The sequence below is a fragment of the Microtus oregoni genome, unplaced genomic scaffold (genome assembly GCF_018167655.1).
Source record: "Microtus oregoni isolate MIOR12 unplaced genomic scaffold, Mior012 000011F_ref0000422, whole genome shotgun sequence".
Classification (NCBI taxonomy): Eukaryota; Metazoa; Chordata; class Mammalia; order Rodentia; family Cricetidae; genus Microtus; species Microtus oregoni.
Window position 1 is genome coordinate 53,625,164 of NW_024543070.1, and position 22,916 is coordinate 53,648,079.

The 22,916-nt window shown below is 47.9% G+C and overlaps 1 protein-coding gene across 1 annotated transcript in view; it reads left to right on the forward strand.

Annotated features, from left to right (window-relative positions):
- Positions 1–19,307: 19,307 nt before the first annotated feature.
- LOC121453585 (GTP-binding protein Di-Ras2) overlaps positions 19,308–22,916 on the forward strand; it is a 29,674-nt gene continuing 26,065 nt past the window's right edge. The window contains exon 1 of the mRNA XM_041660456.1: positions 19,308–19,752. The gene's annotated coding sequence lies outside the window, so the exon portion shown is untranslated. The remainder of the gene's footprint in view (positions 19,753–22,916) is intronic.

A 22,916-nucleotide genomic window follows, 5' to 3' on the forward strand; every position in this document is an offset into this window, starting at 1 on the left:
GTGTTTGGACACCTCTTCTCCAGTTGGTGACACTGTGTGCAGACTTGGGGGACCTTTAGGAGGTCTCGGTCTTGAAGGAGGATGTGAAGTGGGGGCAGGTTGCAAGGGTTTAGAGCCTGCCTTGGGTTCAGGTCCTCCTCTAGAGCCTGTCTTGGGCTCAGGTCATCCTCCAGAGCCTGTCTTGGGTTCAGGTCCTCCTCTAGAGCCTGTCTTGGGCTCAGGTCCTCCTCTAGAGCCTGTCTTGGGCTCAGGTCTTCCTCCAGAGCCTGCCTTGGGTTCGGGCTCTCTCAGCACCATGCACCACTGTGCCTACCAGGCAAGAAAACCATTTTCAAGGCTGCCGGCAACCTCTGCAGCACCGCAGATTTCTCAGTATCTGCCACAGGCCTCTGGCTTCCGCACTTCCTCCTTCTGCAGATCCCTTTTCTGAGACGCTGTGATGTGAATGGCTCTTCTTCTGTCTCATGGGTCAGTTTCTTATCTCTGGCTGCCAGCAAGGCTACCTACCATTGCCACAGCCGGGTTCCTGCCTGAGTGAGTCCTCCTGATCCCACTGCAAGGGAGGTGGCCTGTTCTGATGGCATTTACAGCTCTGTAAGAATGGGATGTTGAATTCAGCTGCTTCTCAGGCCATCGCCCTGGTGGCAGACCCTCCCCTCTCACAGACCTGGGCCAGCTCCCATTGAATCACTGTGAAATCTCAATCTAACGGATTTGTAGGTGCCTAGATTTCTTACCACACACCCTGCTTCCCACCCCTTTCCATGTTTCCTACTTGGGAATCAGAGAGCCTGACTGAAGGCTTATGCTATGAAACCACCTCTGGGCTGGCTATTATTTTTTTTTTTCCACTTGACACAAGCTAAAGTTATCTGAGAGGAGGGAACCTCAAGTGAGAAAAATCCCTCCATAACCTTGGCCTGTAGATAAGTCTATGGGACACTTTCTTAATTAATGAGGGGCATTTAATTGATCAATAATTGATGTGGGAGAGCCCAGCCCACTCTGGTGGTGTATAAGAAAGCAAAGCTAGCAAGCCTAGGGAGTTAGTCAGTAAACAGTGTTCCTTCCTGGTCTCGGTTTCAGCTCTTGCCTTCAGGCTCCTGCCTTGAGTTCTCCACCAACCCTTCCCTTAGTAATATAACCTGGGAGGTGTAAGATAGAATTAACTCTTCCTTCCCCAAGTTGCTTTTGGTTTTGGTGTTTTAACACAGCAATAGAAAGCCTGACTACCTCCTCCCCAGGAAGCTGGAAGACCCCAACTCTGCCAGGAAGGATGGATTCTGCTTCAGAGTCCCTATTATGCTGCCTCTGGTGCTAGGACCCGAACACTCCTTAAAGCCACTGTCACGTTGTTGTCAGTTTGTCTGTCTGTGGCATTAAATCAACTCCTTAATCCCCAACAGTCCATTTCTGTGTTACTCAGAAATCCCACATCTGAGCCTTACATTTATTTGTTTGTATGTGTGAGTGTGTGGGGGCACATGCCTACCACAGTATGTATACGGAAGTCAGAGGACAGCGTGCAGGGGTTGGTCCTCTCCTTTTATCCCATGGGGCCATCAAGGAAGAAAGGAAATGAGGAAAAGATGATATTGTGGGCAGTCAAGACGACCTGCTTGGTTTGGCAGACTCCACCAACCTGTGCTGATGCAGCAGGAGAGAGTTGTGGTTCTCATTTCATCCACCCTGAACTTCTGAGTTATCATTACAAATATCTTCTACTCACTTTGATAATTATGTCATGTTGCTTCCACTCTGCGTCACGGGGGCTCAGGTTGCCAGACTCTGGAGAGTCAAGGGATTGGTCTTACAATGGGAACCCCTTAACTAGATGTGCCTCCCCCCAGACTCCCTCTCCTTCGCCTGCAGCCCAGGTATCAGAGATAGCCTGGCTGCAAAAGGCCCTACAGAGTCAACAGCTGCGAGTTTATCTTCACCTCACTGTCTCCATTTTAAGGAGGTGGACCTTCAATTCTAACAGCCAGCATCATTTGAAAACACATTCATGGGTATCATATGAGGCTTCATGCCACACAATGCATGACTGATAAAAATAGATTTATTGAAAATACTGAGCATGAAGCTCATCAGGAGAGAGACCTGCAGCTTTGTCCTCACTGGCTCAGGTTTGTTTTCTCATCTCAGTGAGAAGTCACTTCTACTGCAGTAACTGAGCTCAGCGGCCATTACAGAGCAAAGGATGGGGATGCCTGTTTCTGTGGGCTGTGCTCATCCAAAAGGATCCTCCCAAGATGTTGCTGGGTCTTGATATTTGCACACCCATGCTTATTGCTGCTCTATTTATGATACCAAGGAAACTGAACCAACTTAGATGTCCATAAACAGATGAGCAGATAGTGAAAATGTGGTATAGAGACAGAGCGGAATACTAGTAAGCTGTAAAAGTTGGAGTCACAAAATTTGCAGGAAGAGGGTGGACATGGACAGTCTATTGCTAAGCGAGGTGACCCAGTCTCAGATGCGGATTCTGCTTCTAATGCATGTGTGTAGAGATGCAAGCGTGGCTGTAGAGCAACATCCAGAAAGGAGAGCAAGGGAGGGTAATGTCTGGTGATGAAGGAGGATGGGAGGCAGGCAAAGGGACGTAAGTCCTGACCGGAGATAAGATGCTTTTTGCCTTCTAGTTTCTGCTCTGTCATGGCTTCTTTTTTTCTTTATGTGTGGTGAACAAGTGAACAAAGATGAAGTTGATGGTAAAAGTGTAAAATTCTAAGCAAAGCTCCACAGCTTCCGAATGGCCGTTCTAACTGTATGGATGTTCACTGAGACGGTTAGGGCCTGGGACTGGGCGTGTGCTTGAGGGGCTTCTTTAGACCAGCTGTGATGGCAAGTGCCTCTCCATCTTACATGCAGGAGAGATGTCTAAAGAAGCGAGAGGCAAGGCGATGCCAGAGCACATCCGTCTTATTGTCACACGGGCACAGGTGACGAGAGCAAATGCATTTCCATTGGAGATAATAAACCCGTTTTTCAAGAGAAGATGAAGCAATTAATTATTCAAGGGCAGTGGCTTCTCCTTCCTTCATTTCTATAGACTGCATTTCCCTCAGCCGTTGAAGGAAAAACTAGATAGCACAATTAGCTGCTTGCACTTGCTTCAGTAAGGAGCCCACCGCCATTCCACTCACCATCTCTTACTTTAAGTATCCCTAATTCTAAAAGGACTGTCCTAGGCAAGAGAAGACACCTGGATGCCTGCCTTTTGATGCCAATGGTGGGACCTGCTTCAGTCCTCCAAGGTCTGGGGACAGTGATTTCAGCCCTTGGGGTCCCAGCAAATGGATGCCGTCTCCCCTTGTTATTTTTCTGAACCACCATGGTTCTGAGGTCCTGGGTATACTGCCTGAAGACAGGATTCTTTTTGTTATCTGGAAACTGAACCCCAAATTTCATGTTTTAGGCACTTGCTTTGTCACTGAGTTGTATCCACAACCTCTGCCAGACTCCTTTAGCTGGGTCCTTCTTCCTGCCCACTGATGCAGTATCTGAGTAGGTTAGCTGGGATCTGAGAGTTTAGAGATGTCCTTGATGCTGTATAGACACCACTGAACTCTGGGAAGGCACGGGGGTCTTCCATACATTCTCTAGGGCTTTGTGTCACAGAATTATGTTAGATAAGTGCATGTGTGTGTATGTGTGTGTGCATGTGCGCATGTGTGTGCATGTGTGCGCACGTGTGTGTGCGTGTGTGTGCATGTGTGCATGTGTGTGCATGTGTGTGCATGTATGTGTGCATGTGTGTGGCCGCATGTGTGTGTATGTGAGTATGTGTGTGCGCGTGTGTGCATGTGTGTGTGCATGTGTGTGCATGTGTGCATGTGTGTATGTGTGTGCATGTGTGCACACATGCCAGTGCCTTGCATACCTGCACATATATGTGGAAGCCAGAGGACAACCTCAGGTGTCATTCATCAGGTACCATCCACCATTTGTGTTTTGAGGCAGTGTCTCTCACTGGCCTGGATCTCAACAGACAGCCTTGACTGACACAGCCAGCAGGTTCAGTGTACCACCCTGTCTCTTCCTCCCTGGTGCTGGGAGTAGAAGCACTTGACACGATTTCTGTTTGTTTGTTTGTTTTTTTTTTTTTTGTTTCTTAACATGGGTTCTAGAGATCAGACTCGGGTCTTCAAGTGCTTTGCCAGTTGAATTCCCTCTCCAGTCTCATTTTGTTAGAAAATTCTTTTGTTTTCTTTTAGTCCCAAAAGCAGATCTACACCGATTGTAAAGCACAGACCTCTGTGTTAATGAGGCAGAGGAGACCAGGCTGTACTCCCTGGGATAAAGGAGACACCAGGTTTTACTCACAGGGATAAAGGGGGAGACCAGGGTGTACTCCCTGGGATGAAGGAGAGACCAGGCTGTACTCCCTGGGATGAAGGGGAGACCAGGATGTACTCCCTGGGATGAAGAGGGAGACCAGGCTATACTCACAGGGATAAAGGGGGAGACCAGGCTGTACTCCCTGGGATGAAGGGGCGACCAGGCTGTACTCCCTGGGATGAAGGAGAGACCAGGTTATACTCACAGAGATAAAGGGGGAGACCAGGCTGTACTCCCTGGGATGAAGGAGAGACCAGGTTATACTCACTGGGATGAAGAGGAACCAGGCTGTACTGCCTGAATTGAAAGGGAGATCAGGCTGTAATCAAGGGAATGAAGGGAGAAACCAGGCTGTCCATCCTTCTCCCAAGCTCTACTTTAGCCGCCAATGTTCTCTAGAGAAGCAGAACCAGTAGAGATGCATGCATGCATTCATTCATTCATCCATCCATTCATTTGCTTATTCTTTGGCACTAGCATAATTAACCTGTAGGAGGACTGACAAACTTTAAGTCAGGCCATCTCAAGATGGTGCAGCTCCTGCCCCAGGTTGGCTGGCTCCATCCTCGGAGGAAATGTGCACCTGTTCAAAGCTAATGGATGGACTATGGCAGTGCCCTGGTTCACAGGCCACCAGGCAAACAGTCACAAGGTAGCCACCTTGTAGACCATTCATGGTTTCCTCCTCCTCCTTAGCTTTCTCCTTTTCTGGGAACCTGCTCTTATGCAGAACTTCTCTCTGCCTCCCCCAGCTGCTCACCGATGTTTCTTTTCTGCCTGGAGTTCATTTTTATTTGACCACAGGGTCCTGGTTTGGGATTTAGGAGAAAGGGGAGAATGTCCAGCTAATCTCTCCCTTGGGGAGAATTTTAAAGGCCCAGAGAAGCCATCTTCAAGACTGTTTTTGATTGTGGCTAAGAACGCTTAACATCAGATGCCCTCTTGGCAGAGGCTGGGAGTTTGAGTCCCTGTTGCACATGGGCACCATGCTAAACCAAGCTGTCTGCAGAATATTCACCCCCGTGTAGCTGAGACTTGACATTCAGTCACCACTTTCTTCCAAACCGTGGTTCCCTGGTTAGCCTTGGCTTTTAGGGAGGAGCAGGTGGTACCTGCAGTTCAATGAGCAATGTCACTGCTTGAGTTTGTACCTTGACCTTTCAGCGATGGACATTGACTTGTAAGGTGAAATATAAACCCTTTTCTCCCCTAAGCTGCTTTTAGTCAGAGGGTTTCTTCACAGCAACAGAAGCAAACAGCACTCCTCAGGAGCAACACGGGAGCCCCTCAGGTGATCCACCTCCCTATTTAGCCTTGATTGGTCATTTGTTTTCACCTTAGCCTCCTATTTGCCCTGTGCTTCCTAGAGGTTTCCGTTTCGAATTTCCTAACGACTGGAGAGAAGCTCTCCATTTTCTGAGAAAAAAAATGCCAGCTCAGATTCTTCTCCTTGTCATTTCTGATTCTACTGTTGGCTCTCGAGAGTTCTGAATAAAGAGTTGTCTCGGGATCTGTAGAGGATTAACCCCAGAATCCCCCATCAATGTCAACATTTGGGAATGTTCCAGTCTCTTACATAAAATATTCACACCAGAAGAGTTGACATCATCGCTGAGTTACTTGTGATGCCTAATACCATCGAAGCCCTATGCAACAACTGCTATTCTGTCTTGTTTAGGGACTAAGGACTAGCGAAAAGTCTGGGGATGGTCTAGTCTCTCCCACTATTTCTTCCTCACAGTTATTGAGTTTGTGGTGTTGAATGCATGGATACAGAAGGTTGCCTGTATACTGTATACAACTTGTTCATTAACGTTGTGATTCACAGATATTTTCTCCAACTTATGGCTTGTCTTACCAATCTCTTAGCTTTCCATTGCAGAGACTCGATGTCTTACCTGGCCCATTTTCTGACAATACACTCCTCAGCAGAGCGAGCAGAACATGGTGGGCAGAAGGCATGCACAAGGCTCCAGACAGGGAGGAGTTGCCATGTTGAGCAGGAAAGCCTGACTGATGTCTGGTGAATGGAACCCCTGCATTGTGCTAGAAAAGGAGCTACTCTTTCCAGCCCTCCTTCCCCTATACAGTGATTTTTTTCAATAAACCCCTCATCTTCTTTCTTGAAATGCCTCGAGCTTCATTTCTTATCTCCAAATATGTCAAGACAGCATATTAATTTTAGGAAGAAATGTTGAGTCATTTTCGAACGATTAAGCACAGGGAAATGCCAACCATCCAAGTGCCTGCAGCAAAAGCATTGGATGTCACTTGATATTTTGGAAGAAAATTATTACTGCCCAGGGGAGTTTTATATATACTTAGCTTACTTTAGGATACTCCAAATCTGCCAGTGCGGAGCTTTCTGGCAAATGCTAACAGTTTCCATGACACTCTTCAGGCTTCAAGAAAAAGGGTCAGAAGAGAAGGGACCGACTCTTCTGCTACTCCTCGTCTAATGAACTTTAATCCATGTCAGCACCTACCCAGAGTCAACCGTGGGTTCAGCCCTTCAAAGTGAATCTGTAGATGGGCTGTGAGCCACATGAGTTTACCCTGTTTCAAAGTCAAAATCCAGTCTGATATGTTCACGTATGTATCCAGCTTTAATGGGCCAAAGTGGTGCTTTCCTTCTTCCTTCCTTCCTCCCTCCTTTTTTCCCTCTTTCCTTTCTTCCTTCTTTCCCTCCCTCTCTCCCTCCTTCCCTCCCTCCCTCCCTGCCTTCCTCCCTCCCTCCTTCCTTGTTTTCTAGTGGCAGCAAGGTCTCATAGGTCCTAGGCTGTCATTGAAATTACCAGGTAGCAGAGGATGCTCTTGAATTTCCCATCCTCCTGATTATCTTCAGTACTGGGATGGCAGGCATTCAGCATCACATTTGGGTTTTGTGGTGATGGTGTCCAACCCAGGCCCTTGAGCATGGCAGGCAAACATTCTACCAACCATGCTTCTTCCCTAGCTGATCAAATGTAAAGTGAGATAGGGAGCCCATGAGAGGGAGGCGTTCTGGTCATCCAGCTGTGTACCCAGTGGTGCTGATGCTGCAGAGGAAGAGGATTTGCCATGTCTGTTTGCACTGGACCTGCTAACATGGGCCTTTTCATACCCAGCGTCAATTCTATTTTCTGAAGCAGGAATATTTCTATTTCCTCATGGCTCAGTTCACTGTGCAGTTCAGGCTGCAGAGACAGGGAGCTGTGGCCGAGACTTTTCAGCATGGGCAGCATGGCAACCTGGTTTGTGGTTGGTCTAGAAGATGTGTCATTTTAAACGAAAAGAACGGGATCAATAAATGGACATAAATAGCTGTGACTTCATTCAGGCAATTGCTCCATATACTTCCTAGACATCTTTTAAAGCTTACTCGAGGGACGGGGCTTTAGGGAGAGGTTGGCTCAACACTTCTCTAGACTCTTCAAGACCTTTTAGAGCCTCTTGCCAATCTCATGAAACTTCCTATAAGGTCCATAATTCTGTCTCTAGACCCTTGCAGCTACAAACATCCTCAAGAACTGCTCTGGGTAGCAAAGGAGACTAGGGAAACATCTTTTGAATGCCAATTGTGCCAAGGTAAGATCAAATGCACCTTGAAGGTTGTTTTCGTACAGTGGTTAAGCTCCACATTTATAAGCTGGGTGACTTTGGGGCAAGGTGCTTCACCTCTCTGTTCCTGGTGTTCACATTAGTAAAAGGAGACATCATTAGTAGCCTCTTACATGAGGTGTCATGAAATTCCTTCAACATACTAAAACGTCAGAACAACATCCGAGCAAAGTAGGCATGAGCAAGCCTCAGCGTTTCTCCTCACTCCTCTCTGCTCCTGCCGAGAAGGTCTCTCTGAAGCAGTCACAATCACCAGGAGCTCTCTCCATTGGGTCCTCATTAGCTGGAGGGATGCTCCAAATTAGTGTAGGAAGCAAGAGGCAGGCACCCTTATGCCAGAAGGGTGCTGGGAAAGGGAAGGCAGCCCCCAGGCATGCCTATGTCAGCAGGGTGCCTGGGAGGAGGAGGCCAACTTCCCTGCTTCTCTTATCTGAACTCTGGCCAGAGGCATCATTACAAGATGGACTTTTTTTGCAGACACAAAGCCTCCTACCAAGCAGAGACGCCTTTGCATAGACCAAGCTTCAAGCTTCAGCATGTAAAATCAGCTGCAAAGGAATGGCTGACATGAACGCCTGTCTGTAAGTACACCGGGAAAAATACAAATAGGGGCAGAAACGCAGCACAGACCACCCCTTCAGCTCTGCAGCCACTGAAACAGCCTTTCAGCTCAGCTGCAGCCTGTCACTGAAGCCATGCAGATGGCTGTCTCGTTCTATGCGTCTAGTTATTTCCACTAATGCCGACTTTGAATGCTAATCAGCTTTTACATTTTTCCTGTTACTCAAGGCAAAGTTTAAAATGAAAAGGATTCAGTCTGGGCTCTGATCAAGTGAGTGAAGGAGCGCAGGGTACACAAAGCCCCTGTCAGTGCTGGAAAAGGAAACCAGAGGATGAGGCCTGCCTGGAAGGGGACAGGCTGGACAGACTGTGGCCAGGGACAGCACAGGCCAGCCAAAGGGAGCCAGCAGCTGGCACCTAAGATATTGGTGCCGGTACCGCCCATGGCCAGAGCAGTGTGCTGGGTTGCCCACTTTGCAGCTGGCATTCCCTGACTCAGATCTTGGATCTTAGAGAAGTGACACGGATCGCCATCATCGCTGTCTCTCACCCAGACATCTTGTTAGGACATAGGAGTTGTTGCACTGTGGGAAGAGCCACAGCAGGGTTGCTGGATCCTAGAGGACCAGGGTTGTTGAGTGTATTTTCTGCCAAGAGATCATGAAGAAAGTGGGTGTTTCCGGGGCCATTAATAAAGCACAAAGCGAAAACTATCCAGTGTGTCCATGGCACAGCAGCAATTCCACAGCCTTGCAGCATTGAGTGTGTATGCATTTGTGCATATATGTGGATGTGTGCATGGATGAATGTGTATGCATGTATCTCTATGTGTATGTATATGTGTACATATATGTGGATGTGTTTGCAAGTGTATGTTTGGATGTGTGCATATATGGGTATGTATGTATGTGCCTGTACAGGTGAATATGTTTGTGTGTGCATGTGTGTGTGTATGGTTATGTGTATTCATTTGCATGTGTGCCTGTGTTTGCATACACATGTCTGGGTGTGTATGTGTGTATGTCTTTGTGTATGTGCATATGTGTATATGTGTCTATGTATGTGTATATGAGGATGAGTGTGTGCCTCTATGTGTGCTTGTGTGTGCTTGTGAATGTATGTGTATCTGTGTCTCTCTATATGGATAGATGTACATATGTGTATGTTGTATGCATGTGTGTTCTCCCATAATTGTGTTTCTATGCACATAATTTCTGCCATGGGTCCTTGCACACTTGCATCTCCTTTTGGTGAGTCAGTGGCCTTGGGGAAAAGGTTTCTCTTCTGTGGTCCTCGGAAAGCAGAGATGAGCTGGATTACTTGGTTCTCAGAGCCCCGGGGCTTGCACAGTGTGGGGCCCCACCTAATGGCTCCACAGGTGGAATTCTAGATTGTGACCAGTCTGCTGTCCTAAAGAGCTAACTACAACCAAGCTTTCACCAAGCATGCACCCCACACAGAACATTCAGCATATCGTCCTATAACCAAGGCCTCAGCACTGAGCTGAGGGTGCCGGAGGCCAGTGTGGATGATGGAGAGTTAGGCGAATCAGGTCCGAGACTGGCTGCTTCTCAGGCCTCCTCTGTGTCCAGGTTCTGCTCTGTTGGAAAAGCTGCAGGTGTTTCTGGGCTTCAGGATTTCTGCTGAGTGCTGCGTTTGTGCAACTGTTACTGCAGTGGCTCATAGAAGCTGGCTTGCAGGGTGGTTCAGACAGCACGGAGGCTCACTGCCCTCTACTCTAGCTTGCAGGGTGGTTTGGGTGTCTATGTTTTTGTTTATTTGTTGGAGACAGGGTTTTATACAACCAGGCCGTCCTAAATGCACTAGACAATCAAGGATGCCCTTGAACTCCTTATTCTCCTGCCTCTACCTCCCAACTGCTGGGTTTCAAGCATATACCACCACACCCTGCAAAGGCATAACTGGTAGTAGCTGTGACCTCATTATCCTTTCGTTTCCTCTCCCTCAGTTTTTGCTTACATCATATACCACCAAAGGGACCTGCTTTTTTCTTTGACCTCGATATATCTTGCCGTGAGTTCTCTTACAAAGCTGTACAAACCATCAGCTCTACAAATGGCTGAAGCTGGCCTGATGGCTTGGCTTATATGGACAGCCTTCATGCCTCTGATGCAGATTTAGGGAGTGAACTGGGAGCACTAGGGCACAGTGGTCCCCTGCATGCCCAGGCTTGGGTAGACTCAGATGTCTGGAATCGGTGTTTTTTCCAGATACCTTTCTGACTGACGGATGATGGCAGAGTCAGCCAGGAGAAGCCTCAGGCAGAACCATGGACAGGAGGTTCTTCAGGGAGGCGTGGGTCCTAGCAGAGAGAAAGAACCATAGCTCCAATGCCTCAGAACACTCAGAACACTCCAGAGTTCCTTTGAGCCTACCTTCTGGGTTTCCTCAATTCTGCTAGGCTCCTTCAGCTTACCCACAAGTGATTCCCAGACTGGGGGCTCGAATCTCTGTACCACAAGGTCGGTACTCTGACGGATGGATGCATCCTCCTCTTTGCCCCATTCCGAGCCTGCCTTGAATCACTGCCTTGCTTTGCATGGTGTGTCTGTTCTCTGCTGCCTGGGTATGCATTGAACTTCCTTACTCTCCTTGGTATTCTTTACCCCAGGCCTCCACTCAGCAACACAGCTGATTCAAAAAAACGTCCCAAAGGGAAAGAGTTACTGACCTTCCTGCTTCATTGACACTATTGCTATTTATTGATACCAAAATGATGTTGCAATCCCACCAGTTCAGATTGGGTTTGTAAGCTTGCCTTGATGCCCTACGGTCTGTGTACCTTGTGTACTTCTGGCTGCTTGCTTGTGTCTAATTTCGTTTTAGAAAGGTTTGAATCTTTGTCTGGCTTTAGAAAGATGACCTAAGCCTTCATTTCTTTTAAAAATTAATTTTTAAAAATGTGAGTGAGTGTGTGTGTGTGTGTGTGTGTGTGTGTGTGTGTGTAGGGGGTATGCGCACATGCATGCGCTGCCTGCAGAGACCAGCCGAGGGCCTCAGAACCTCGGAGCTGGAATAATGGTAGCTAGGAACTGCCTGAAACACGTGCTGAGAACTGAGCTCCAATCCTCTGCCAGAGCAAGTGCTGGCACGTGTCGAGCCAGCTCTCCAGCCTCCTCAGTTTCTTGGGTCATAAGTCAGGGTGTCTGACAGGACTTCCTGGTGATGGAGATGAGGAAAGAGCCTAAGAATTCTGCCGTTTTCTCTCCTGATCTGACCTGCAGTTTAATCCTAATACCTGATAGAGTCCGAACCATTTTGTAGTATGTGCATGTCTTCCTGTTAACCATGTTTCCTGCACAGCACAGCTCGCACCCTACTGTCCTTATTGCAGTTTTCCCATGTTTAGCCTGGGTCTTGGAGTTCCCTCTTGAAGAAGAGGTCATAGCTGCTGTATTTGAGTTTGTCTCTGTGTGGAAATCACACCGGTGTTACCACTTTCACTCTGTGAGGTAAGGGCAGGTGTCTGAAGGAATGCTATGGATCCAAAACAAATGTCTGCCCAATGTCTAAGTGACCTCTCCCAACCGAATCCACAATGCCATGCCCAGATCCAGCCCATCTGAGTCACTACTTCACTGTCTTTCCTGAGGTACAATGATGGGCAATCTTGGTCATCAGCTTGAATGGACTGAGAGGCACCTAGGAAATCAGTAACCCTGGGTGCATCTGTGAGTCCTTGAAGCAGGGACTCAGGGCTCTCAGTACTGGCAGATGCCTTGCTGTTTGTGATGTGACTCCATGGGAAATGTCCCCACCCCAAAGTGTGGGTAGAAACATCTCTTTGGCTCAGACGAGATAAAGCTGGAGAAAGAAGTGAGCCCCGAGAGTGCAAGCATTCCCTTATTTGGCTTCCTGTCTAACAAGAAGGGAGGTGCTCTTCAGTGCCTCGACGGCCATGATGGACTAAAATTGTGAGTGGAATACATCTTTTATCTTTTTAAGTTGTTTTTTTTTTCACTACGTCACAGAGGTGAAAAATCAAACTAACATGGTTGTACTCAAAGCAGGGAGCAGCTCAGCCTTACACAAGGCAGTCAGGAGAGGCTTACTTTATATGCATGTGTGTGTGCATGTGTGTGTGTACACACATTCAAGTCAGTGTATACATGCATGTAAGTGTGTATACGTGAGCGTGTGTGCCTGTGTATGTGTGCACACTCACGCATGTGTGGATCATTGTCTCGTGTATCTATCTGTGTGTGCCTGTGTGTGCACACTTGAGAGTTTATGTGCATATACCTGTATGCATGTGGATGTGAATGTGCAATATGCACGTGTGCATGCATGTGTGTGTGAGCCTGGGTGTGTTACTTGTCTTCTTGCTGTGACAAAATACTGACAGAAGCAACGGAGGGAGGGTTGCTCTTGGCTCACACTTCCCCAGTGCAGTCCACCGTGTCCAGGAATCATATGGCAGGCCTGTGAGGCAGCTGGTCACATTGTGTCTGTCCAGAGGGAGGAAGCTGAGAGAGGCGAATGCTGGTGCACAGCTCACCTTCTCCTTTTTATTCAGCCTAAGGCCCAGTGCTGCCCATACTCAGGGTGGTCTTCCCACCGTCATTAACCTAACCTAGAGAGTCCCTAGAGATAATGCACAGCGGAGGTTTGTTTCCATGGTGATTCTAAACCTCATCCACTTGACAGTCACGATGAACCATTGCAGATGGATAAGATCTTGACGATGTTTCTGTGTGTAATTCAGGTGGACCTGGGTAACTACTAGATGAGCCTTACAGGAGGTGGGGACAAGAAACTCCCCCAGATTATAGGGAGCAGATGTCAGCTTTAGCATCTGTGGAGCTCGAATAAGCTGCAACGATTAAGAACAGAATGCCAGCCTGGTGCCTCCTCCTTAATGGAACATACATAATATCCAAGGAGGATCAGGAAAAGATTCCAGAGTCCTCATTAGACTTAAAAGCATCCAGTGTGGTTGGACTGAACCCAAAGGGATAGTCAAAAACACAGAACCAGGACTACCCCTTGATTCTCAGTGAGAGACCCACCTCGGAAACCATTCGTCTGTAGCCATTGTCCACTACAAGTCACGCTTGACAGAGGTTGTGGGTGCAACATCTGCCATTCAAGACTGAACTCGCGGCCCTCAGCACTAGGGTCTTTATGTAGAAGAATGCCGCTTTTCTGGGTATTGTCCCCTCCCAAGGAAAGGCACTTTGCCCGAGATTATATCACAAAAGCAAAGGAGGAAAACACTTTTGCAGAAGTGACTCCTTTTCCACACCATGGGCCAGATCCGGATGGCCAGCCCCATTCCAGAGTTCATGTTGTGGAGCTGGGGAGCTTGCAGATGAAACTCAAAGAGTACCCTGATTTCTTCTCTCCATCTGGAGGAAGCATTCATCTCTGTCCCCCAGTGTCCTGTGCTCTCTGCTATGCAGAGCCCAGGCATTAGTTAGCTTGTGAGGTCTGGCTCCTCCCTGGCTATGAATATTGACACAGTCACTCCAGGAAAAGAGGCACCTGGGCGCATCTAGAAGGAGTTCGAAGAGCTGCGACATTTTCTGAGCAGACTCCTCGATCCATATGCGATGAAACCTTAGCAGGAAAGGCTGCAGGGACAGCTGCCAACCACTGTGATGCTGCGAGAATCTGCTGAGTTCTTCCTGCCAGACACATCGCTGGGGTGTGAGTAAGTCGCTGCCCTGAGTACATTCCCTCAAGATGGTACCTTGCAACAATTTTGGGGGAGATATGTTAGCATGCATCTGCAGGGGGATAACGTTCTGAAAAGACAAATTTTTGTGCAATGTGTTTAAAATTCTGCTGTGTGTCAGGAGCTCTTGGATTGTTTGCTAAATAACAATGCTGCACCGAGCTGCAGAGCCTCGGTTTCAGTGTATCTAAGGTGAAGCTGGAGGGTTCTCACCTGTCTTCCTTCCTTTTTCCCTCCCTGTTCCCTCCCTCCCTCCTTCCCTCCCTCATTCCCTTTCTTCCTTCCTGCTTACCCCCCCCCCCCCCCAACACACACACTGATCTCCAGGATCTCCTGTAGCATGGAGCTGGCTTCAAACTCAGTATGTAACCAAAACTGACCTTGAACTCCTGATTCTCCTGCCTCTACCTCTCAAGTGCTGGGATGACATAGGTGAACCTCCATGTTCAGTTTCTGTATTGCTGGGATGGGACTTTCTTTGCACGTGTGGTGTGGTGAACATTCAGCCTCAGCAGGAGCCTTGCATGTACATTTCTAACAGTTTCCCACAGTTCCTGAGGCTGCTAGTCCTGAAAAAATCATGGGCAAACTCCAAAGAATGCCATCAGAGGAGAACAGCGTCAGAGGTGCATTCTCTCATTTACCTCAAGTGTCCTCGTTAAACAGCCATGGCTCTCTTGTTTTCAACATTTTAATGCACCACCACTCCCCTCCCCCCCTCATTGGAATCACTTCTTGCTGGCTGCTTAGCAGTACACTGTGGACTCAGGTCCTGCCTCGGGTGAGTTGATAGCCTTCATATAGATCAGTAGAGAAGCAGGTTTCTACATAGCCTTGAGAGGTCTAGTTTGTGCAGAACCCGAAGATGACCCAGCAGAGGGCGATAGTGGGGCAGAGATGGCTCAGATGAGGCCTTCATCAGCCTAGATGTCTGAAAGGGTCTACACCTGCTTGGAGTCCTCCTTCCTTCAAACCATGCATGTTTGGTTGTGGGGAGAAACTATGCCTTCTGTTAACATGAGCATTGGCCAAGGGTAAGCTTGCACAGTCCCAAGTTCTAAGAGCAAAATGAGGAGGAGGTATGAAGCCTCTTTTAAAATATACCCTAGAGCCCTGCGGTAAGTCAGTAAAAAAGGACAGGGTTTTCTCAAAATTATAGACACTGGATTGACAAGCTATGCCAGTTTACACTTGCCATGGAGTGAGGTGTTGAGAGAGCTGGGGGCCGCTTCCTGCCGCCCAGCTCCCAGCCACTGGCTAGCTTAGCCCCAGAATAATTACACGGAAACTGTATTCTTTTAAACACTGCCTGGCCCATTAGCTCTAGCCTCTTACTGGATAATTCTCACATCTTGCTTTAACCCATATTTAGTAATCTATGTAGCACCACGAGGTGGCTTACCAGGAAAGATCTTAACTTGGAGAGGAGAATTATAGTGTCTGTCTCACTGTCTTCTTTCTCCCAGCATTTAGTTCTGTCTACTCCGCCTATCTAAGCCGCTGTCCTATCAAAGGCCAAGCAATTTCTTTATTAATTAACCAATGAAAGCAACAGATAGACAGTGACCCACCTCCATCAGTTCCCTCTCTGAACTTAGCTCCTTCTAGAGTTTTGAAGGTTGCTTACAATGCACTTCCTGTTAACTTAGGTAATATTATATCCTGCTGGGGTCTTTGAGGGAGTTGAAAAATAGTTATAATAATAGTTTTTCTTAGTTATGGTAAAAGATGACATAGATATAAATATTGTTAACTACAATTCTTGCTTGATAACTATTTTGTACATTTAATTTTACTATGTTAAAGTTAAAACCTTCTTTTATATTTAGACAGAAAGGGGGAGATAATGTGGGAAGTCCTTCCGTATATGTGTTGCTTTTATTGGTTAATGAATAAAGAAGATGCTTAGGCCTACAGCAAGGCAGAATAGGGCAGGGTGGAAAAATCTACACTGAATCCTGGGAGAAAGTAGATGGAATAAGAGAGATGCCAGGTAGCTGCTGAAGGAGACAGATGGCCTGAAATCTTGCTGGTAAACCACAAGCCTTGTGATAAAGTATAAAATAATAGGAATGGGTTAATTTATGATGTAAGAGCTAGCTAGAAATATGCTTAAGCTATTGGCCAAGCAGTGTTGTAATTAATACAGTTTCTGTGTGATTATTTAGGGTCTGGGTATCCAGAAACAAATGAACAGCCTCCACCTACACTCCTCAGCATTGAACAGCCCACCATCATCTGTTATCTGGCTCTGCACATGGTTGGGTATCCCTTACCTAGAGCTCTGCTGTAAGCCCCAGCCCCCTTACCAGGAATCCTGTTTCAGATTTAATCAAACCAAAGACTCTGTGTTCAAGGCATTTAACAGACTCCCTCCTCTCTCCAATAATTCTGATGCTTCCTAGTATTCAGAAGCCTTGGTTGGAAGCTTCTCCTCTCACAAGCATGAGCAGTTTTGGGAGTGAGGTGTCTCAATTAAAAGAAGATTCTGAGGCTGAAGTTTTGAGGTGGGGTCATGTTATTTGAAAGAACTTTGGGGTGATATGGTGTGATGGTTTAGATTTGCTTTGGTAACATATGCCTCTTTTTTTTTTTAACTTATGCTGCTGGGCAGACCCATAGAGGGACATCAGGGGATGTAACAGAGTCAGGAGCAGTAGGGGGAGACACTGCTCTGCTCCACACTGCCTGCAGCTCACTCCCATCCTCAGTTCCCTGGCCCTTTATGACATCAATCCCAATTCTTGACTTCCCTGCAGGAAAGAATTTCCGGACAAGCCATTAGGAAGCAGAGCTGGGGATTAGTTTATTTGTTAAGCATTTTCAGAAAATTTAAGAACAGGAGTTAGTGGGCATGGAGACACATAGGGAAGGAGTGAGGCCCACTCCGGAGCACAATGGTGGGCTGCCCAGGAGAGAGTCATTACGGAGTGACTTTGCAGTTGCTTTTGGTGGCTTCTAAAGTTAACCTCAAGGTTTACTAAGGAGTTCAAATAAGATCACGGGAGGGGTCCTAGGTATTGGATGGGATCCCTGTAGGTAGGGTAAAGGCCTAGGTCACAGCACTGCAGGGAAGTCGGGGTCTTCTACTGTCAACAAAGGTTTACCCATTTAAGGTCTCCGGAAGTATTTGAGAACAGCTGAAGGCTGCATTCATGGGCATGTAGGTTTGGGCATGGTGTGTGGTTTGCTGCTGTTTGAACACTCTTCTCTGTACAGTTGCTATGTTGGCAACCTTCACAGCAAAGGCTCTCAATTGTGCTGTGCTGGGATTTCGGATTCTCAGCTGATAGGAAGCTTAGCCTATCCTCTAGCTAGAGCATCTGGGTCTCCTATGTCAGGTTCTCAGAGGGAATGGTGATTTCCAATGGTCAAGTCCTACAAAGAGATCCCTGCTCCACTTCGGGAGTGGAATAGGCTTTGTCCTACAGTGTTTCCCTCTTTGGTATTTTAACTCTCTTGTTTACATCTCAGGCCTCATTTCATCATCTAACCTGATAACCTACATTTTGGTTGTCATGGCAAGCAGCAACATGACTTGTTAGCCTGGGTGTTCTTTCAGATTTTAGATTCAGCATCAGTCTGTCTACATATGGGTTCCCTCCTCTGGGTCACTTTCCCCAGTGTCTGTCTGTCCTCCCTCCCTCCCTCCCTCCCTCCCTCCCTCCCTCCCTCCTTTTCTTCCTCCCTCCCTCCCTCCCTCCCTCCCTCCCTCCCTCCCTCCCTCCCTTCCATCCTGTGCACAAGAGAGTGTACATGTGTCTTCCTTTCTTTCTCCCTCCCTCCCTCCCTCCCTCCCTCCCTCCCTCCCTCTCTCCCTTTTTTCCTGTGCACAAGAGGGTGTACATGTGTGTAAATGCATGTAAAGGTCAGAGATCAACCACGAGTTTTGTACCTCTGGTGTCAAACGTTTTTGTTGTTGTTGTAGAGAAGGTCTCTCATCGACTAGAACCCACCTATCTGTCTAGGATGGCTGCACAGGGATCCTGTTTCTGACTCCACAACTCTGGGATGGGATCACGCTCAGGTGACTGTTCACCAAGCACTGTAGTGGACACCCTGCTCATAGACATAACTGAAGGAGGGCTGTATTTGTGGAGGCTACTCTCCAATGGCTCTGTTAAAACATGGTCTGCTGTCTTCATATTTTAGTGGCCACAGCTTCAAGGCCAGAATCAGGCTAATCTCAGAAACAAAAAAGATGTTTTCTTAACTACAAATGGTGAAAACACACTTTAGGTAAGATTTTTATAAACACCTGTTTCCTGTGACTAGCAGGGCAGAGATTTACTTTGAAAATCAACTTCAAGGGACAATGTCGTCTGAAATTACAGGACCCCAGAGACTTACTAAACAGAAAAGTCATAGTTTACAGACTCTAAAAGCTAAGCCAAACTTAGAGGAGAACCATTTTAGTTTTGTAGTCCTCTTACCGCCCACTAAGGACAAAGTAAGGGTGAAAAAGACTTCCTGTCACAGAGTGCATTAATTCACGCGGCATGGTTGGCAGGGCATTTCTTGGGACCTCTCCGTGACAGATTGCCAAGTGATTAGTGTCATCAAGTTGACAGGATCCAGACTCACCTGGGAGAGAAACTTCAGGCATGAGGGTGGGGAGATTAACTTGATTACTTAACTGATGTTCAAGGGCCTAACTGTGGGCCATACCATTCCCTGAGCAGGGGACCCTGGGCTATACACATCGATCTGGGCAGCAGCATCCTCCACACCCCTAAGTCCTGGTTACGGATGTGATGGGAATCAGATGCTTAAGGTGTTTGCTGTCCTGCCTTCCCTGACGTGATCTCTGAGCCAGAACAAACCCATTTCTCCTGAGGCTGCTTTTGTCACAGCTACAGGACCAGAAAGTAAGATGCTATCTAGCGACAAACTAAGATTTATAGTGTGGTAGAGAGTAACTGTCCTATGGTGGGCGCACATTTTAAAGCAGAAGAATTCAATGTCCTGTCAACGAAATGGTTTTGAGTCATTGAATTTTCAGAAAATTCCAGTTTCTTGCCGTCTATTCCACAAACTGTCGGTAGAGGGCAGCTGAAGGCTCTTGGCGAAAAGCAGGCGCCATTGGAGCCCCAGTGGCCACCGCAGCGACCGTGCTACTCCAAAGCCAGAGCTTGAGGAGGGCGGAGCCGGAGGCGGGAGGCCAGAGCAAGAGAGCACCGCGTGGGAGGACTGCGCAGAGCCAGGCGTGTGTACTGACGGTGCACGGCAGTGACACTGTGCTGGTGGTTGCAAGGCTGTGCAGAGCCGGGGCGGGTGCACAAGGCAGTGAGGGGCAGAGTAGGGCACAGGACGTTGCACTGGGCATTGCACTGGGCGTTGCACTGGAGGTGCAGGGCTCTGGGTTTTGCAAGGGGCGTGCTGTACTCTGGGCGGTGAACAGGGGCGGTGCGGGGCGCAGGGCAGCTGACAGCGTCATCACCCGGGAGCAGCGCGCGCTCCGCCTCAGCAGCCACCGCATCGCGCCGCGCTCAGCGGGTCCCGGAGCTGCGCCTGGAGACTAGCCGCGCTGAGCGGGCTCTCCCCAGGTAAGCGACCTCGGCTCTCAGCTGGAGCTGGATGCAGCTCGCGGGTGCCGGGCGCTTTTTGCAAGTCCCGGGAGCCAGATTACTCTTCGGGGCTGAAGAACAGTATGCATCCCAGAACTGGGAGAGGGGGACCATCCAGCCTCATCCTGCATCCTCCAGGAGGGGAGGGGAGGGGTGAGCACGAAGCCGTAGCTCTGTTGGGAGAACATTAGAATAAACATAACATTGCTTTGAAAGAGCAAAACCTCTGGGTTTTACACAGATTAGGGATCCCGTCCTAATAGGAGTTGCGGTTGGGAAAATCCTTCGACTGCAGGCATTGTCATGAATGCGGAAGTGGATCCCGTGGATTTAGGAAAAGTCACGGAAAGAGAGACAGCAAGAGAAAGAAGCTTTCTGAGTCCAGAAGAGACCACTGGGGGATTCCTCATGCTTGGAACCCGGCCTCTAGACTTAATGCTCCGGAAAGAGACCCGCCTCAGCGTCTCCTTTCCCATTTTAAAGACCAGGCTTGGGATATCCACGGGACTCCCTTTCTGCTCCTGGTGGGAAACTGGGAGCCCAGGCAAGGCTAGGTGTAAGAATGTGGGTCTCCATCAGAGGACAATGACAGATGGCTGCCTAGGGGTTGGACTTCACCCTGTTGTGCAGTTTCACGTCCCAGTTCAGATTCTTTGGGGTTGGGGGAGTCTTTGGCACTGAACACCCCGCGCCTCAGTTGTTCCATGCTTCCAAAGGCGGAACACAGTGTAACTTGAGTGGAGGAATTCGTGCACAGCCCGCCTTGCTTAGGGATTTATTTCATGTTCTGGTCCTTGTTACCTTTAAATTGGCCCCCAGGCATGCTAGTTTATCCTAGCAGAAGTTTTATGATTTGCTTAAAAAAAAAATCCCATAAAATCTTATTTTAAAGGGATATTTTGTAAGTAACAATAAAAGAGCTGAAGTATTTTACATCTCAAATCATCCCAAATGTGCTCTTTCCCACTGGCATTTGGATTCGAGGAGGTGGAGTGGGCGGGAGAGAAAAGAGGAGGATAAAATTAGAATAAATTTAACTAATTTGTATGGGAATCATACTTTTTTATTGCTGTTGCCTGCGATTGCAGACTGTTCAGTTTTTATCTGTGCTAGTCCTTTATATTCGAGAGGCCCCTGGGCTGGGACACAAGAAGACACAACAACCCCACGTCCCCCAGCCCCAATTTATCTGAGAAACAGAAGATGCCTCAGAGTGGAGGCCCATTTGACTGAGGCTGCGGTATTTCGTGGCTGTCCCCAGGAGAGCACAGGCCAGGGATGGGGAGAGCGAGGGCTAGCTGCTGAGTAGCCAGGCTCAGAATCTCTGCTCACTGCTCAGTTTTCTTGTGCTGGAAACCAATCTGCAGGGCTTATTCAGAAACCTCTAGAAGCTTATGTTGTGACTGCTTTAGTAGGGATGCTCCTGAGGTCTGGGACACACAAGTTGAAAGGCATGCTGGGGACTCCAGCAGCTGGCTAGCAACCAGCCTTGCCAACAGAACTATTTCGGCCTGAGAATGGCAGATGGGGACCTTGCTACCAGCTTCACATATGTGTTCCAGCCTCGCCAGCACACGTAATTCTGTATTTCACTAGAAACGACTTATTCTCATCACAAATGGCAGGACATCAGATGGAACAACCCAACTCTCTGAAATAACGGGGCTTGTTTCACAAAGAAAGAAATTTTGCCTCTCGTAGTCAAACCTTTATTGCTCATCCTCAACAGTTAAGGGATGGCTGGCATGTTGAAGCAGTTGATGGGTTTAGACAAAAAACATCACATGTCCAAGATAAATGCAGTATGCTTTTGCAGCAGAGAATTTCCATTTGTCAAAGAGAGCATCTGGTCACCCCTGGAGGGAAGGCTCTGCCACTTGCCTGTCGAAAGTACTGGGCGTTGACTTTTCAGCACAGCCAACCAGTGTCCTGTCCTCCCTCTCACAGGAGCGTCGGTATCTCTATTGATCGTCTGTGCTTCTGGCAGGGGCACATTGGCCAGGGACAGATGTCTTTTCAGGACTAAACTGATTTCTATGGCATTAATTGATTTGGGTAATGATTTCTCCAGGGAACATTTCAAAAATGAAGATGATAATTTCCATGTTGTCAAAATTGCTGATGTTCTCTCTCGCCTTCCTTCCCTCCCTCCCTCCCTTTCTCCCTCCCTCCCTCCCTTCCTCCCTCCCTCCCTCCCTCTTTCCTTCTCTCCTTCCTGGTCCCCTGTCTGTGTGTTTGTGTGCAAGGGGCGAGCACCTGTGGGGGGGTACATGTGCGAACGCGTGCGTGTACATTCATTAGAGTGATGACCGGAGATCATTGTCGAGGGGCTTCTTTGGTGGCACTCTGACTTGTTTTTTGAGGCAGAGTCTCTGACTGAACTTGGAGATCACTGATTGATTAAGTTGCTGGCAGTGAGCCTCGGGGACCCTCCTGACTCTGTCTCCTGGATTACAAACACTAACTGCTGTCCCTGGCTTTTTTATGTGGGTGCCATGGATCTGAATTCAGGTTTTCTTTCTTCCTACACTTGAGCTATACTTACTGAGCCATCTCTTCAGACCCTGGGGCTCTTTTAAAAGTTAAATTTACGAATGCCTGCACACATAGTTAGGCATCAACGTAATGTTATCTCATTGCTTTCAAATAGTGCTTTAGTTTTTAATTACGTGGCAGGCAAGTGTCTCTTCTGTGACTTGGTGAAAAGTTCTTGAAGAGACGGGAACGGATGTCTTCTCTCTCTTCTTTTCTGTTGCTTCTGGCAAGTTCTGAAAACATACCTTACAATCCTCTCCCTGGGGCAGCAAATGCTTCCCTGAAAATCAGTGCTGTCCAAAGGACGTGGAACGGGGAGTGCTAACATGCGGGGTTCGAATTGCATTGTTAGTCACACCAGAAGAGAAAAAAGGAGCAGGTGAAATCAATTTTGATATTTTCAGATTTAGTATCTTACATGTCAAAACTAACCAATTAAAGGTTTAGTCAGCATGAAGCACCAATACTTTTTCCTTCTTTTCTTTCCCCATGCTAAATCTTAGATCCTCAAGGGCATCGCAATACAGATCAGCTACTCAGTGTGACCAGTAGCTAGTAAAAGCTAGCAGAGGCCAATGGAATGGCTTAGTGGGTAAGGGTGCCTGCCA